We start from the raw sequence: 17135 nt of genomic DNA on the forward strand, positions 1-17135 counted from the left end.
GCACGCGCTCTTAAGGAACGGCCACCCGTGAGCCCTGTGCCATGAACAGTGGCTCCCACGTACATGCGCGTGAGTGATGTCACCGCGGCTCTGGCCAGTCACGGAGCCAGGGTCTGCAAACCCAGAAGCAAGACGGGTGAAGACGAGAGCGCCTTCTGGAAGAAAGGTCAAACATTCCCATAGACACACTCCTTAACCTTGTGGATGGCCTTCCCACAAGAGTTGAAGCTGTTATAGCTGCAAAGGGTGGGCCAACTTAATATTGAACCCTACGGACTAAGACTGGGAAGCCATTAAAATTCATGTGCGTGTAAAGGTATCCGTCCCAATAGTTTTGGTAATATAGTGCGTGTGTGTATGTGTGTATATATATAAATATATATTTTTTTTTTTTTAAACTGAATTGGCTGTTTTACAAGGGAAGGATTCACATATACTTTAAGCATATTCTTGTATAGTTCTCTTCTGGATTTGTTGTTGTGTACATTGTATTGCATATTGCTCCAGGGAATTATACTTATTGGAAAATGTTCTGTCTATGTTTGTACAATTCCTATACTGTATGTCACTGGGTACTTTCTATGGCTCCTTCAAATTTTGATTTGTTTTCTTATGCCCCGTACACACGGTCGTATTTTCTGACGGAAAATGTTAGGTGAGAGCCTTTTGTCGGAAATTCCGACCGTGTATAGGCTCCATTCGGACAGTTTCCATCGGAATTTCCGTCGCACAAAATTTGAGATCTGGTTCTCAAATTTTCAAACAACAAAATCCGTTTGCGTAAATTCTGACGCACAAAGTGCCACGCATTCTCCGAATAAGTTACGAGATGGAAGCGCTCGGTCTGGTAAAACTACCGTTCGTAATGGATATAAGCACATTCGTCATGCTGCAATTTTTTAAATAGTTTAATGCAGAGCATTCTCTTCTTTAGAATGCTAGAAGAATGAAATTGTTTTGCTGCTCATATTCACACAGAGTTCTCACAAACTGATTTCTTTATTAATTCTCGTGATCTCATGAATAATATTAATTTTGTTTTTCGTCAGATCTCCATAATAATGTTTTTTTTTTTTTTCTTTTTTTTTTTATCAAGATCTGCATTTTTTTTTGCTAGTGCTCTCTATATTATTTCTCGTTTTTTGTGTCAAGTTACCACAACACCATTATTATCTTGTATTTTTTTATCTCAAGGAGGTTGGTTGGTGTCCCTTGTTAATTTGACATTGTATTTTTGAAATGTACCTGCCTACTCACAAACAAGCGGTCCTTTTTGAACTAAAACACATAGCCAAGTATTTGTGAAAAAGAAATAACCATTTATTGTGGGTCATAACAAAATAAAGAGGAAGGCAACGCTGGAGAAACTGGTGAAATTTGCGAAGCCTTTGTACCCCAGGGCACACATCAATTATTTTACAGTCAAAATTTGTGGCCTGAGGAGTCCTTATAATAGTGAGCACAATCTGGTCCAGGACTACAAGAGATCAGGAACAGCAGCAGATGACATACCTATCCCCAGGCTGTGGTCATACAACGCCCTGCGTCTTTTGCCAGACCAGTTTTGCCGACTTTGTTTTTCTCATCCGTAGTGGAGTCACGCTTTAAGAAGGTGGTTGGACCTGTTGTTGGAATCCAAATGTCTTCAGGCAGAATACCAAAAGGAAAGCTGAATTCTAAAGAATGGGTTAAGATACTGGAGCCAGCATCAATAGCAACTGGACAATGTTTTCTAACTTGTCCAATTGATCATAAGCTCTTAAGAACAGTTGTCTGAAGACACTACAGATGAACAGCCTGACTGGATTGGGAGACATTCATCCAATGTCTACAAGTACCTTTAAGGCCTCATGCACACTGGACATTATTACAGCTGCTTTTAGCAGAGATAGACGTTTTTTCTACAGCTTAAAACCACCTTTCCATGTTATTCTATGTGGCCATGCACAAACAGGTTTTTAGGAGCTGTAAGTGGCATAGGCGTTTTCAAGCTGTAAAGAAAACCCAGGGCCAGCATGTCCTGAGGACTGGCGTTAGAGTTGCAAAAACGTCTGGCCCTGGTAAAGGCTGCTAAATGCGGCTTAACACTGGATACAGCCGCGTTAAGCCTCGTCAAGGCTTATGTCAAAATCAATCGTTCCCTATGAGAACCCACTGGTTTGAATAGAAGTCGCACCACAAGTTGGATCACGATGATCCAACTTGCGGTGCAGCTTGTGCGGTGAGGATCTTGAAGGGGTACCCTTGCCAAAATGGGAAAAAAAATGGTATGGGGCCCCCCCTCCCCCAAGAGCATACCAGAAATGGTCTGGTATGGATTTTAAGGGGAACCCCCACGCCAAAAAAGATGGTGTGGGGTCTCCCCAAAATCCATACCAGACCCTTATCCCAGCATGCAACCCAGGAAAGGGGGGGATGAGTAAGCGCCCCCCCCCCCCCCGGACCATAACAGGCCACATCCCCTCAACATGGGAGGGTGGGTGCTTTGGGGCGGGGGGGCCCTGCACCTCCCTCACCACAAAGCACCTTGTCCCCATTTTGATGGGGACAAGGGCCTCTTTCCAACAACCCTGGCCTGTGGTTGTCGGGGTCTGCGGGCGGGGGGCTTATCGAAATCTGGATGCCCCCTTAATCAAGCAGCTCTCTCGTCTCTTCTCCTTCTGATTTCTTCTCCCTCTGGCGATGTCTTCATCCTCTGGTTCTTCGCCCTCCACTGATGTTTTCTCCCGCCACCAGTTCTCCATTCTCTTCTCCCGCCGCTGGTTCTCCTCTCTCCGCTGTCTACTCACGCTGCCGGGTCTCTTTTCTCCTATCTCCTTACTGTCTTTTCCCTCTGTTCTCCTCACTGTCTTCTCCCTCTGTTCTCCTCACTGTCTTCTCCCTCTGTTCTCCTTACTGTCTTCTCCCTCTGTTCTTCCTCCGATGTTGTCTCGACACTCTCTACTGCTGTAACACAGGGCCTGCCATGTGCCATTATTTATATAGCCATGGGGCGGGGCCACCCGGTAACGTTATCCTGAGACCCCGCCCCCTTGTGATGTCACCGCATGGCATGACTTCACCGCATTTGCAGTCCATTGATACTTTCTCCAGCTCTGTAACTGAAGGCTTCACCATGGTAAGGACCTGAGCTGAAAGAAGAGCCTGCCGGAGCGAAAGCATTGCACCCGCAAACCACTGTCCACGATTGCAATGCTTTGCAGGTTCTAATGCAAAAAAGGTAATAGACACACATTTTTGATTTCAGGCAATATGGGTGCATTTATTAATTTTATTTATTCATTTTATTTATTCATTTTCTGCAAAAGAATTTTCCTTTTAACCATTTGCTGACCGCCCACAGTACATTTTTGACATGACTTTGACGTTTAATACCAGAGTTATGGCAGCAGGTAGCTGCCATAACCCAGGTATCATTTTGTTCTGTGGATGATCCGGCATAAGATATAAGTGATCCCGGCTGCAGATTTGCCATGGGATCACTTTTAGAGGCGGCTTGAGAGGCGCTATCGGTAAACCTGGAAGCGATTCAATCCATTGGATGGATAGCAATTTTAAAGCATGACATGTTAGGTATCTATTTACTCGACGTAACACCATCTTTAACATTATACAAAAAAATTGGGGTAACTATTGTGTTTTTTTTTTTTTAATTCATTAAAGTGTGTTTTTTCAAAAAAAAAATTGCGTTTGAAAGACCGCTGGGCAAATACAGTATGACATAAAATATTGCAACAATTGCCATTTTAATTGCTAGGGTCTCTGCTAAAAAAAAAATATATATATATATATATATATATATATATATATATATATATATTTTTTTTTTTAGCAGAGACCCTAGCAATTAAAATGGCAATTGTTGCAATATTTTATGTCATACTGTATTTGCCCAGCGGTCTTTCAAACGCAATTTTTTTTGAATATGGATATTCAAGTATTTACGTGTTCTTAAAGCATAAATTCACCTAAAAGGGGAAGCTCCTCTCTTCCTCCTCCTACCCCCCCCCCGCCCTCCCCACTCTGCCATATTTGGAATATTTTTTTTAGGGAGCGGGAACCTAGTTTTGGCAGGTACCCACTCCCACAAGTTTAGTTCCCCCAGCCCCTGCCCGCAACCTTCTGGGACACCTCACAGGCCCCAGGAGGCTGCGAGACCATTCACAGGGCGCAGTTCGGCTCGGGCATGTGCAGTGGGGAGCCGGCTGTGAAGCCGCAAGGAGTCACAGCCGGCTTGCCACAGCTAACATGTGGGTGCCGTGGACCTGAAGACCGGTTAAGAACCAGCCCAGTGAGGACAGCGCTGTATCTCTGGACAGGTGAGTATCTGTTTAGTAAAAGTCAGCTGCTACAGTATTTGTAGCTGCTGACTTTTAATTTTTGGAAACTTGGCTGAAGCTTTTCTTTAACAAACAGTAAAAAAAAAAAACTTTACTGAACACTGTAGCTGCAGCCACTGTGGAGCAATTAATCTTAGAAATTAAAAGTTGAAGTCTTCCAGATCTCTCTGTCTTAAGCTTAGTCCCCTCTGCTCCCCTATCCCAGGGCTGTTCCATATTTACTTTAGAGAAGGGGATAAGTAACAGGGAGAGCTAAGCTGTTGAAAGAATGATTTGAACAACATTAGTGCTTCTGCTGTGAGCTTTGGGGAGGCATTGCTACACAGTGCCTGCAGCTATAGAACTCACTGAGGGTTTGTTCACTTTCAAGAGAGCCTGTTAACTATTTTAAACTTTTAAAATTCCCTTTTGGGAGCATTCTATCTATGCCCATGCATACCTCCCAACTTTCTGACATGGGAATGAGGGACACCTATTAGCAAAAGTATGTAGGCATAGGACACACCCCCCGCCACACCCCTTAAAGGAGAATTATACAAAAAAAAAGTTTGGTTAAACCCACAAGTGCTTTTTTTACCACTACTATTCTTTTATATTGGCTTTTGAAATTTACAAATGCAGCAATTTAGAAATTGGATGAAAGGTTTAGCGCTGGGAAACACTTTTTGATCGATAAGAAGTGCATTGTGCATTGTATATACAGCTATAAAAATCAAAACAAAATGAGGGACACATAAGGAAGAAAGAGGGACTTTGTTCCAAATGAGGGACAGTCCCTCAAAATCAGGGACAGTTGGGAGCTATGCCCATGATCAAAAGCAATGGCTAATGCAGGGGCAAGTGGGGGAAATTAGGTGTATATTTGCAACAGAAATTGGTTTGGATCATCTACAACCATCAAAGTCCAATCTTGGTCAGGACTATCTCCATAGAGTTTCCTATTCTCCCTGTGCTTGTGTTGGTTTCCTCAGGGTACTCAGGTCTTCTCCTACACGTTAATTTAACCTACTGCATGCTGGTAGGTTGACTCCTTCCTACATTTGCCCTAGTATTTGCATGTACACATTTGAGATAGGAACCTTAGATTGTAAGCTCCTTGAGGGCAAATACTGATATGAATGTAAAGAATGATATAAATGTCCCTGGCACACTTTCAAACAAAACACCTAACTGAACTGTTTTACCTACTCAGGTTAAAAACAGAAGCCTTAATTTCATACATTTGCAAATACATGTGAAAGCCACACTGCCGCAAGGTTCTGTTGATAAGTGTGGTTCCTAACTATCTGATTGCCCAACTATGGGACATATACAGTAATGCGCAAACAGAGAGCAAGCTAACCTGGAGGTAGCCTTTCCCCTTTAAGGGTACAGCAACATAATGTACAAGAAGCCCAGGCTTAGCCTTTGTAAGGCACCTGAAGACTTACAGTATGTAAGTGCGCCCAAAATATGCCAGCGGCCTTGTGTATTGTCTTATATATAAGCCCTGCCCATGTTTACCTTTCCTTTTTTGCTAGTTTCTAACAGATTAGAGCAGCTGCCATTGTTGCGGTTTTTGGAAATAGGCTTAGGGTATTCTTAAACTGTCCAATTTCGTTTGGTAACAAGATTTTCCAGAGGCCAAAGATGCTCCTTACTTCATAGGACAGTTTTCCAGCTTCCAAAATCTCCAGGTGAGTGGTTCCTGATCCTTCAGCCATCAAGCATTCATGCCACAGAGTTGTTCAAGGATCGTGGTGGTCAGGGCCGTCTTTAATATTGATTGGACCCTAGGCTAAATTTTTCTTGGGCCCCCCCTGTGCAATTTCGCTCTCCACCTGCTCTGAGACATACAATAAATAGCAACTGGACTCAAAATCAGTTTACTGTATCAGATCAGGGAGCATTTGCGATTGGTTGCCAGAGGTTACAGTACATCATTACCGTTTACTGACTGGTTGGTAGAGGTTACAGCACACATATGGCTCACTGATTAGTTGCTAGAGGTTACAACACATGATTTCTGCTTGTTGATTGGTTACTAGAGATTACTGTACAGTAATTCTGCTCACTGATTGGTTGCTAGCGGTTACAGTGCACCATCTCCTCACTGCCTGCACACCATGGACTGGGGTGGTGAACTGACCTATCAATAGACAGAAAACTCCAAGGGATCCTAGAACTCCGGGGATCAGTGGCAGTGCTGGGGGGGAGGATGTGATCAATGGCAATGCTGATTTTTTTTTACTGACTACCAATATAAAGAGGAGTTTTAACCCTGGCCACCAATGTAATAGGGGTTTACACTGACCACTAATGTAATAGAAGCATTCACAGTAACCACCAAATGTAAGGAGGGATTTACACTGACCACTAATGTAAGGGGAGCATTCACACTGGCCACTAGTGTGAATGAAAGGACTCTACACCAAGCCCCAATGTAATGAGAAGATTTACAATGACCACCAATGTAACTGAGACATGTAGCCTCTAGCCTGCATTCACATGTGTGTGTTGGGAACACATGCAAAATCTCCACTCCAACCCTCCCCCCCTTAACTCTACCTGCCTCCTCTGCTCATCTTTGCACCTACTTTTCTTACCTCCATACATCCCCTCCTTGCTCACCTGTGCACCCCAAACTATATTTCCTTCTCTGCCTACCTCTGCACACCCCACACTATCCTCCCCCCACCACCAATTTGCTTACCTTTGCAGAACAGGCTGATGGTAGGCTTAATGACCACAGTTGCAGGCAGGATTTTCAAGCATGCCCCTCCCCAGTGTGCAGCATTCAGTATAGGTGATGGTGGATATGACCTCAGGTTGGCATGATATGCATAAGAATGCCACGTTTATTTACATATCAATGCTGCCAGATGCTGCTATTTACATATAAATGCAGCCGCTATTTACATATGAATGCCGGTTATTTACATGTAAACACAGGGTCTGCAGGTAAGTCATCCGTACACAACAATAGGACGGAGCTGGGCAGCATTAGTAGCAGCACTTCACACTGAGATATCAGGACACAGCACAGGACTAAAACTTCAAGCGACAAGGGAATTTATACCAGGATAGTTGGCAAGTATGAGGCAGCTGCTTTGGGCCCCACAACAATGCAGGGTCCAGGGCAGCTGCCTCTTTTGCCCTGCCTTAAAGACGGCCCTGGTGGTGGTTCCCAAACTGTAAGCAGAAAGAGCAAATATTTCACAGCCTATCGTTCTTGGCAAGCCAACAGCTATCCATGCCTACCCTAAAGCTGGCCATACTCATATCATGTTGAAATACTCGAAGAGTGGCAACATCTAATTGGATACAGATGCTGTTCAGCCAACAATTTCCTACCCAGCATCTTCAGCTTTTCAATCAAATTATGTTGGTTTGGACTTGGGAGGGATAGAGACAGGGCCACCCACTAGTAGAACAGGCTGGTGGGATATTATCTTCCTAATGACCTAGGAATGCCTGGGAATTTCCAGAATTCCTGGAGCACTTTGTTAGGTAAAGAGATATCTGGGACAGCCTAGCCAGTGTGTTTCCCATGCAACCAAAAAAAAGACACAGCAGAGTATCTACACATATCAGTAAGATTGACAGCAGAGCATGGAATCTTCAGTTTGTAGTCAGACACATACTTCAATAGAATGCAAAGAATGGAAACAAGCATTTATCTCAACCTGCGTCTCTCCCGTAAGGTACAAATGTTGCTCTGGGCGATGCGGACACCTGCACTTGAAAGTTATGGGTCAGGGTTGGGTATTGCTCATGTCTGGGGAATGCAGGCAGAATAGTGACAAAGGAGGTGAATCCGCTGCTCTGGGAGATACAAGAGGCTGCAGTTCTCAAGAAATTTGCAGAAAACATTGTCAGCGCTCTCTGACATTTATCCTCCAACTGTAAAAGACCTACATATATACAAAAGCAAAGGTGGCCAGGAGAAACTGAGGAGAATAAGCTCCACTGTTTATGCCTATATTTTGCCAAATATCTCAATTTTTTTGAAACAATTATGGATTTTGAAAGTACATCCCTACAAATTTTCATGGTTTACTGTATAGCCATTTTTTTTTCATAGCAGTCAATTCCCTTCCACATCCAAACTAGATGGGAATTATGCATAGGTGTGCATAGCCTATTGCATTAGGGTGTGCACCCCAAAGCTCAAACACACATGCGTGTGTGTAAAATATATGTAGGGCAGTAGGGCAATGGACAGTGTCAGTAGGGCAGAGGTTGTGACCGTAGAGCAGTGCATGGCGTCAGTATTTTTTACAATTCTTTTTCAATAATTTTTTATATTTTTTTTTACAATTTTTTTGGAGCTCCATTGGGGGGCTTTGGTGAAATATCAGGGGTCTAAACAGACCCCTGATGTCTCACTTTAGAGACAGAAAAAGGGACTGAGGACAGAGATTCCCCAGTCCCTTTTGTTGTGGAAATTTTCATTAATGTATGTTGTCAAACGGATCTGCGTACATGGGAACAATAGCATAACCATGCAAAAATCATGGCCCACTGAGAGCCATGATAGAGTATGGCTCGAGTCATTGGTAGTGGTGGGAATGTGCACACAATGGTGTTCAGAGCCCTGTAAGTAGTGTTCAAATTGTGAGACACTTTGTTGGTTTCCTGGCATTATACAAGGGAGCTATGATTGTGCTTATTAGCGCATGGAATTAATTTCTTATAGGAGAAGCTTAGAATTTCCACCACTTTCTCTGCAGCCAAGCAGCTGGGGAAATCTGCGCAGCACAGGGTGATTAGGGTGTGTCCAGGCACACCTGGCACAGCCTGTGCGCACGCCTATGGAATTATGGTATCCAAGACAAAGAAGAATATCTAATTTGTGCCGGAGACTACATTGGACTGACTGGATCAGTCGCTGGTCATGGGTGGGTGGTTGTGCAGGCAAGTTGGAAGGGATTCCTCCAGCAGGTTGTGCCCAGTACTTAATAATGGCAATGAAACCTCTTGGAGTTTGGCCTGCTGCCTTTTTGGTACGGCCTCATGGTTGTTTCCACATGTAGACTTGGAAAATTAGGAAGGAAAGAGTGCCCAGTGTCCAACCAAAAAAATTGGAAGGTAGGTTAAAAGGTGTTTATTGAAAGTAGCGACAAGTACTTTTTCCCATTTAATAGCATACAGCAGCCCTAAAGAAGGGGGAGCCCTTTCCCTGAATCGCGTTGGCTCAATGTACTTGTCACTACTTGCAATATACACCTTTTAACCTACCTTCCAATTCACATTTTTTTTGGACACCAGGCTTTTTTCTTCCTATTTTTCAACAATAAAAAAAAGAAGAAGACATATCAGAAGCCCACCAGGCTTCACCTACAAACTGTATAATATATCACATTAGGGTGGCCTGATCATTGAACTGGTTTAATATAGAGATATAAACAGATCTGCCATAAAAAAAATAAAAAGGTATGTTAAAAGCCAAAAACTTATTTTCGAGAAGGTTTGGATTTCTTAAGGTTAGAACCTCTTTTGGGTTTTAATTGCCGTATCTTTTCCAGGCTGGGAACATTCACCTTCCCTATTTGTCTTGGTGACCACTAGCTCCAGTACAGAAAGCAATGGAAAAAAAATCTAGAGTTGTTATAGGAACAGAAAATAATGGGGAATCTCCCAGTTTGGACACTGGCCATGGGACACCATAACAACTGCCTAAGGTGGATTTTCCCTTCATTTGGGGAAATTTCTTCTTACCTTCTGTTGTGTCACTGGGATGAGAAGGGGAAATTTCTCTGCTGGAACACAGACAGCAAAAAAAAAAAAAAATATAGCATGGTTTTGATCCCTACCTAGAGATGTAATATTTGAAGAAATTTTTAAGCCCTGAGTAAAAAAAAAAACAAACACTTTTTTCCCTGTTTATTTTCTAAAAAAATGTAAATGTTCGAAAAAACTGAAAAAAAAAAATCAGGGTGGGGTAGTTCTACGAATGTAATTAATTTTGTTAAACTGGAAAGTGTGTATATAAAAGTATTATGCTTGAATTACAAGTACAGTTTATTCAGTAAAGAAACTAAGCTTGATTTTTTTTAATTTGTAAAAGAGCAGCAGAAAGAGTTTTTTCTACAATGGGAAACTCTGGAGGAAAAAGCTCCTCACACTTTCATTCTGATTCTCATCATTTCATAAAGTAATTTTTTGTGCGTTTAGGGCACCTCTTGCGTGCAAGTGTTTTCTCCTCCTTGTAGCATTTGAAAAAGAATTTCTTCTTGCAAATTGCAGCTTTGCTCTGAGCAGAAATTGCACCGTAGAAATGTTTCCAGACTCTAAATGTTGGTCTCACCATTTTACTGAGTGGAGGAAAAGGAAAAACTATTTACTGACCAGACTCTAGGAAAACATTATGCCGTGATGGTGGAAAACATTAATATGAATAATTTAAAGGTTTATAAAGATAAACTAATTTGTCAGACAAATTTACCCTCTTACCTGTCAATTAAAGGAGTTGTAAAAGCAGAAGGTTTTTTATCAGAAACTGACCGGAAACTGACTGCATGGTGTGAACTGGAGCCATTGGAATACATGGAAAACACTGTGCATGCATTTTGTGCAGAAAAAAAGCGCACGGAACTGAACAGAACTGCGTCTGGTGTGAACTATCACTAAGATGAAAAGCCTTCTGTGTGTAGCAGTCTCCCCAGCTCCTGCTAATATATATTTGAGCCTCCTCTCTGTGCAGCGATGTCCACGACTCCCTCAGCCCTCCAGGACTCTCCCTCCTGATTGGTTGAGATCCATCAAAGACAGTTAGCCAATCAGGAGAGAGAGGGGGCAGGGCCGAGTGGCAGCTCTGTGTCTGAATGGATGCACGGAGCTGCAGCTCGGCTCGGGTGCCCTCATAGCAAGCTGCTTGCTGTGGGGGGCACTCAACAGGAGGGAGGGGCCAGGAGCAGCAAAGAGGGACCCGAGAAGAGGAGGATCCAGGCTGCCCTGTGCAAATCCACTGCACAGAGCAGGTAAGTATAACATATTTGTTATTTTTTATTTATTTTTTTAAACAAGACTTTACAATCACTTTAAGGTCTGATAGGACAGTAACTATCATCTACTGTATCCTAACAATCACCCAACTGTAAGAGGTACAAAATGGAGCCCACAAGCATACTAGACCAGAGCCTGTCCCCTGCAGTGCTCCCTAGTGGCAGAAATGCATATTTATCTTGTTTGAGAACTGCATTGAGACGTACGGTGTTACTTGAATTGTATTCCAGGATTTGCTTGTCTTCAGATGAGGGAACTTGAAATAATTTAAGACCTTACATAAAGCCTCAGAAATCTTTCATCAAGGTCTTCACGTTATATAGTTTGAATACCATCTCACTTATAGTATTTATCATTGTAAAAGAATATATTCCGCACTCCATTTTTTTCAATTTTTTTTCTTGGCTTTGGAAAACAACAGAAATAAAACAGTTTTTTCTCAAGGCCTTCCCATCTCTACTTCCACCCCAAACTAACAAAAAGATTTGGTTTTGAATATTGGATTTCAGATAGATAGGTAGATGAACAGACAAATGGACCAAACATAGGCTCTTTTAAATGATGTAGATCTGACAGTTAACATAGTTGTTCCTCCTATAGTTTCAAGAAATGGTTTCAATTTGTGCATGGCCCGCAGTGATTGATCAGCCACATTGAAAACAATTACAATTTAATAACCAGCATTTGAGAGACTACAATGGAAGCCTGCTGAGATATCACATGATCCAATCTATTCCTTTTCATTGTTTTGTCTTGCAACTAATGCAGAAAAAAAGCCATGTGAGCAGCATTTCATTTAAAAATTAACACGTTTGACTGATGAGCTAAAGGATTGTAAATCTTTCTGTTTGCAGGTGATAATGTGGCTTCTGGTGGCTCCAGCATAAGCAGCTTGAAATTTCTGTAGAAACCAAACGAGTTTCTGTAAACAAGTTGTTTAGAAGACAATTATCAGATATGCGACTCCGCTTTCCAAATTACCATTTTAATGGCCTCATTTGGTCTTCAAACAGTGGAGCTCAGTAGACAAGATAAACAGAGATAAGAGATAAGAGTCACATCCCACCCAAAGGTAACTATAGATGGGTTCTTCACAGTCTACAGACATCGGAGAACGTTTGCCTGATGCAACTTTTTATGTTTGAATTAAAGTTGACGATTCACCAGTAGAATTTTATTTGAACAACTGTACAAAAATTCAGCAAACAATTGTTTATCAGGGCATCCGATGGCATCATCAGAATTTGTATGATATGTTGGTTGATTGCCATACCAATGTATCGAATTCTAACATTCGGAAATACCAGATACTCTGCATTTATTAAAATATGCTTCAATGTGCTTGAATACACTCAATACACTACATCAAAAATTTTATTTGTATTGATATTTCATATATTCCTATAACATATACAACAGTTGATCGTGATAATAAAAGTTTTACTTCTGGATTAAGTTTTCCTGGTTGGCTTTAGGGAATGTTCATATGATTGTAGGAAATAACCACAAAAAGCAGATATCCTTTCCTGGGCTCGGGAGATCAATTGGGTTTGCTTGTTCTCGTTTTCTGCCAAGAGAGGATACCAATACACTAGGATGTCTGCTAAGGGCTCTCTAGCGTCACTTATGGCGACCCATCACATTTGGCTACAAAAGTGCCGATCCGCTGAGAAATTTTGCACTGCGCATGCGTAACTGCGTTCCAAAAGTTTTTACGACAATACAGAGCAGTGAAACGGCTTCGGGCACAGCCTCGCTTCGCTCGGCATAATTATATTCTAACTTTATGTCCACTTGGATGGTGGGGCTTGAACCTGGACTTAGGGGTGGAGCCACATAATAACTGCTCAAGCGCAGTTCAACGTCAGTTCCGTCACACAATCTGACGGTTTTAGTGTGCTGTTTTTTTTTCAGGGGGAACTTGGTGGAACTCAGTTCCACCACCTCTGGCTCAGACCCTTTGGTGCCTGCTCACCACAATCACTTGTAAACACAGAAGACTGGTTTCTATGTTTACAAGTGACAGCTCTGCACTCTGTATGTAATGCAATCCTGGTATTTAATGCCCCTTTAAGACCCTCCTACTGTTTTCGTGAAATTTGACTGAACACACCCACTATTTGATGTGATTTGGAGGGTATGTGTAGGGGGAGGGGATTTGGGGGGCCGTGGTTAAGTTCCAGCACCTATTGTTTGAGAAAAAAAGCCCTGCGTAAAAGTGTTGGAACGCATATGGCGGCGTTGCGCAAGTGCACTCCAGCGGGTAGCCAAATGTGATGGGTCCGCCACTCGCCATATGTGACGCTACAGCTCCACTTCACTTGCCCAATGCAAACATCCATGCTTGTACCAAGATCTTCCTTAAGACCCCTTTCACACTGGGGCGGTTTGCAGGCGGTATTGCGCTAAAAATACCGCCTGCAAACCGCCCCTAAACAGCTCCGCTGTTTTGTTCAGTGTGAAAGCCCGAGGGCTTTCACACTGAAGCGGTGCGCTGGCAGGACGGTGAAAAAAGTCCTGCAAACCGCTTCTTTGGAGCGGTGAAATCAATGGGACAGCGCGCAATACCGCGGCTATAGCCGCGCTGTACGAGGGATTTTAACCCTTTTTTCGGCCGCCAGCGGGGGTTAAAACCGCACCGCTAGCGGCCGAATACAGCTGCAAGAACGACGGTACAGCAGCGCTAAAAATAGCGCTGTTGTACCGCCGACGCCCCCACCGCCCCAGTGTGAAAGGGGCCTTAGAAAGGTTGTTCAGTGGTCCCCAACATGCATGGTCCTATGGCCTTATCCCTTATGTCTGTAGGTGGCTGTAGAGTTTATACTGTCAGACACGGACAATCCAAGCAGTTCTCCGTGTCCTGCTGCTTTGCTTCAGTGCTTAAACAATAACATGGCTTTTCAGTGAAATAATAGATATGCGGAGCACTGGAACACGTTTCTGATAGTTTTAATGTTTCATCTGGTCATGAAGGGGGGTAAACCCTCTGGAGGTCAAGTGGTTAACTATTGGAAAATCAAACTAACATTTCAAAAACAAATTTGTTTTTAACAACATTTTATGGCTAGCTAAAGTCTCTGGAGGACTCTGTGGGGTGTCCTATGAATGTTTACACACAGCTCAACCAAGCATGCATGTTTATGTTGAAGGACAGGGGAAGGGGAGGAGACCTGATGGCTCAATATTTCTTATCACATTAAGAACAATAGTGTTCAGATATCTGATTGATCACCACCCTGAAAGACAAACGCAATCTCTTTGAGAACAACAAGACTGGGTATACTGTCTCCCCTGATTATCAGGAACGATCAGACCCTTGAAGAAGCTTTTATTTTTGATCTGACCTACTCTAGATTTGGGTGTTGGGGTTAGCTCTTGATATTAGTCCAAAGCCTGATGCACACAGGACGTTTTTACAGCTGCTGTTGGGGGCGTCTGACTTTTTTTTTTTTTTTAACTGCCTCTAAAACGCTCCTCCATGTTAGCTTATGCATCCATGCACACATAAACTTGAAGATGCGTTTGGAGGTATAAGCGTTTAGGGGCAGTAGAAAAAAACGACAGCCTGTGCGTCCGGGAGCAGATGCTGTTGAGCTGTAAAAATGAAAAAAAAACAAAAAAAAAAACAAATAACGCTGGTAAGAGCGGCTAAACGCTGTAACAAGCGGTTAGCATTTTTTGGCATTTCATTATTATAGGGAGTGTTTTTACTGAACAATTGCAAAAAAGCGCTAACGCCAAAGAAATGCAGGAAAAATGCCCATAAACGCTATTCAAAAACGCGGCTAACAGCACGTTTTTAACGCTGCTTTTTTTCCTGGCAGCAGCGCTGGTGTTTATTTAAACGTCTCGTGTGCATGAGGCCTAAAGCCGGCCATACTTATGTTGTAAATCGGCAGGTTCAGCAGAGACCGGACAGATTTCGATCCATGTAGTCTATCGATCAACTTGTGTACTACCAGCCTGTTGGAAAATTTTCTCTTCATCAGCACGTCCATTAGAGGTTAAAGGGCACCGCGCCCCCCCACCATCCATGCGTCCGGCCCCCTGATCTACATACAGGGCGCCGAATGCATGGATTCCAATGGAAGGGGGTGTGTTTTTTTTGGAGCTCATAATTAGAGCCAGAGGCTGGGCGCGTGGAGCACTGCGCTCTGAGCCCACACAGTTGTGTGATAATAGCGAATGAATATTCGCTTTTGTCACACTGATCCTCCTCCCGTCAAAATCAGGAAGCAGGTCCTGAGACCTGTCACCTGATTGGACTGAAAGGACAGGTGATCGGATTGGCCGCCAAGAGGAGGAGGGAGGAGGCGTTGGGGAACCGGAGAGCAGCCGTCGCCACTCATAGGTGAGGGGACCGGTGATCGGATCTCGTCTATTGTACGGTGCCCGGGGAGCTGCCTCCCTCCCTCCCTCAGCCTCCACACAGGCGGCCCCACCTCCAGCTCTATACAGCGCCGCCCGGAGCGCTGCCCGCAAGATAGGGTAAGTGCGGTCCCTAACTGACCGACAGGGGGGTAGGGGGTGGGGGCTGGGGGGAGCCCCTGGCTGCCGGCTATAGTTGGTATTGCTGATCAGTGTATTCTGAAGGCGGAGAAGTTTCCTCAATGTCAGAATACAATAACTCAGTGGGAGGGATCCCCCATCCACATCGAGTGTGTAGATGGGGGAATCAAGTCATTTTCTTTTCTTCAGCATGCTGTTTGAACTGAAAAAAAAAAAATGTATGTATGGCCATCCTAATATTAACCAACTATATCATGATGAAATGGTGGCACTTCGGTAGTATCCACAAACAAATCTCCTTTATTTTCTAGCAACATTGCTATGATTAAGGCCTAATGGTTGAAACACATCGGATTGTCAGATGGATTTTATGCATCATTACTTGGTGACAGGGCTGGGCTCAGCTCTTCCTTTTCTGAGCTGGCCACTCAGCTGTCGGCTAATTGCCAGCTCCTATCTCTCCACAGGTACTCAGCTGTTGATGATATCCTGCTCGTCAGTCCTGCCTACTTAAGCCGTCCAGCCCAGAGGATCTCTGCCTTCGCCTTGGTCAACATCTCTAGAGACGCTCTCCTGCATTCCTGTTAAAAGACTTGCTTGGCTGACATCCCTTCTGGCTCCAGATCCTGCTTGCTGTTTTACTACGCTCATCTGCAGCTCCCTGACGTTTGGCTTGTTTGACTATCCGTTCCGGTTCCTGAACTTTGGCTATGTTTTGACTATGTTTGTTCTATTAACTCTTATTATTAAACAATTGTGATTTAACTGTACTTCTGTCTCGGTCTGATTTCATGGTTTCTGACACTTGGAAATTAAGAGATTTGATTGTGGATACTACCAAAGTGCCGGCATTTCATCATAATATAGTCTTTTCTGCATCCGCAGCGGCCACCAACCTGAGCACTGGTGCATCTAATCTAGTGGTTAGTGTTGCAGAGGTAGCAGTGCTGTGTTACATTACCCCCCCCCCCACAGCACTACCCTTCCTTCACATCACCTCCCCCCACAGCACTACCCTTCCTTCACATCACCTCCCCGGACAGCAATACCCTTCCTTCACATCACCTCCCCCACAGCACTTGCCCCCCCCCCCCCCCCCCCCCCCACATCTTTCCCTACCTTTTTGTCATTCTGTAATTCCAAAACCCCACCGACCCCCCACAGCACTCTTCACAACGCCCCTCTCCTTTACCTCACATCTCCTATCGCCGCCAGCACGTCCCCCCTTCACATAACCCCCCACAGCACTTGCCCGCCCTACAACAATGTGCTCTGCCTCCTTCACATCTGCCCCTCTCT

At 43.7% G+C, this 17135-nt stretch overlaps 1 long non-coding RNA gene across 1 annotated transcript in view; it reads left to right on the forward strand.

Annotated features, from left to right (window-relative positions):
- LOC141102391 (uncharacterized) overlaps positions 1–16606 on the forward strand; it is a 32010-nt gene extending 15404 nt beyond the window's left edge. The window contains exon 2 of the long non-coding RNA XR_012235097.1: positions 16304–16606. This is a non-coding gene — a long non-coding RNA (uncharacterized lncRNA). The remainder of the gene's footprint in view (positions 1–16303) is intronic.
- Positions 16607–17135: the final 529 nt, after the last annotated feature.

Source organism: Aquarana catesbeiana, linkage group LG07 (assembly GCF_042186555.1).
Source record: "Aquarana catesbeiana isolate 2022-GZ linkage group LG07, ASM4218655v1, whole genome shotgun sequence".
Classification (NCBI taxonomy): domain Eukaryota; kingdom Metazoa; phylum Chordata; class Amphibia; order Anura; family Ranidae; genus Aquarana; species Aquarana catesbeiana.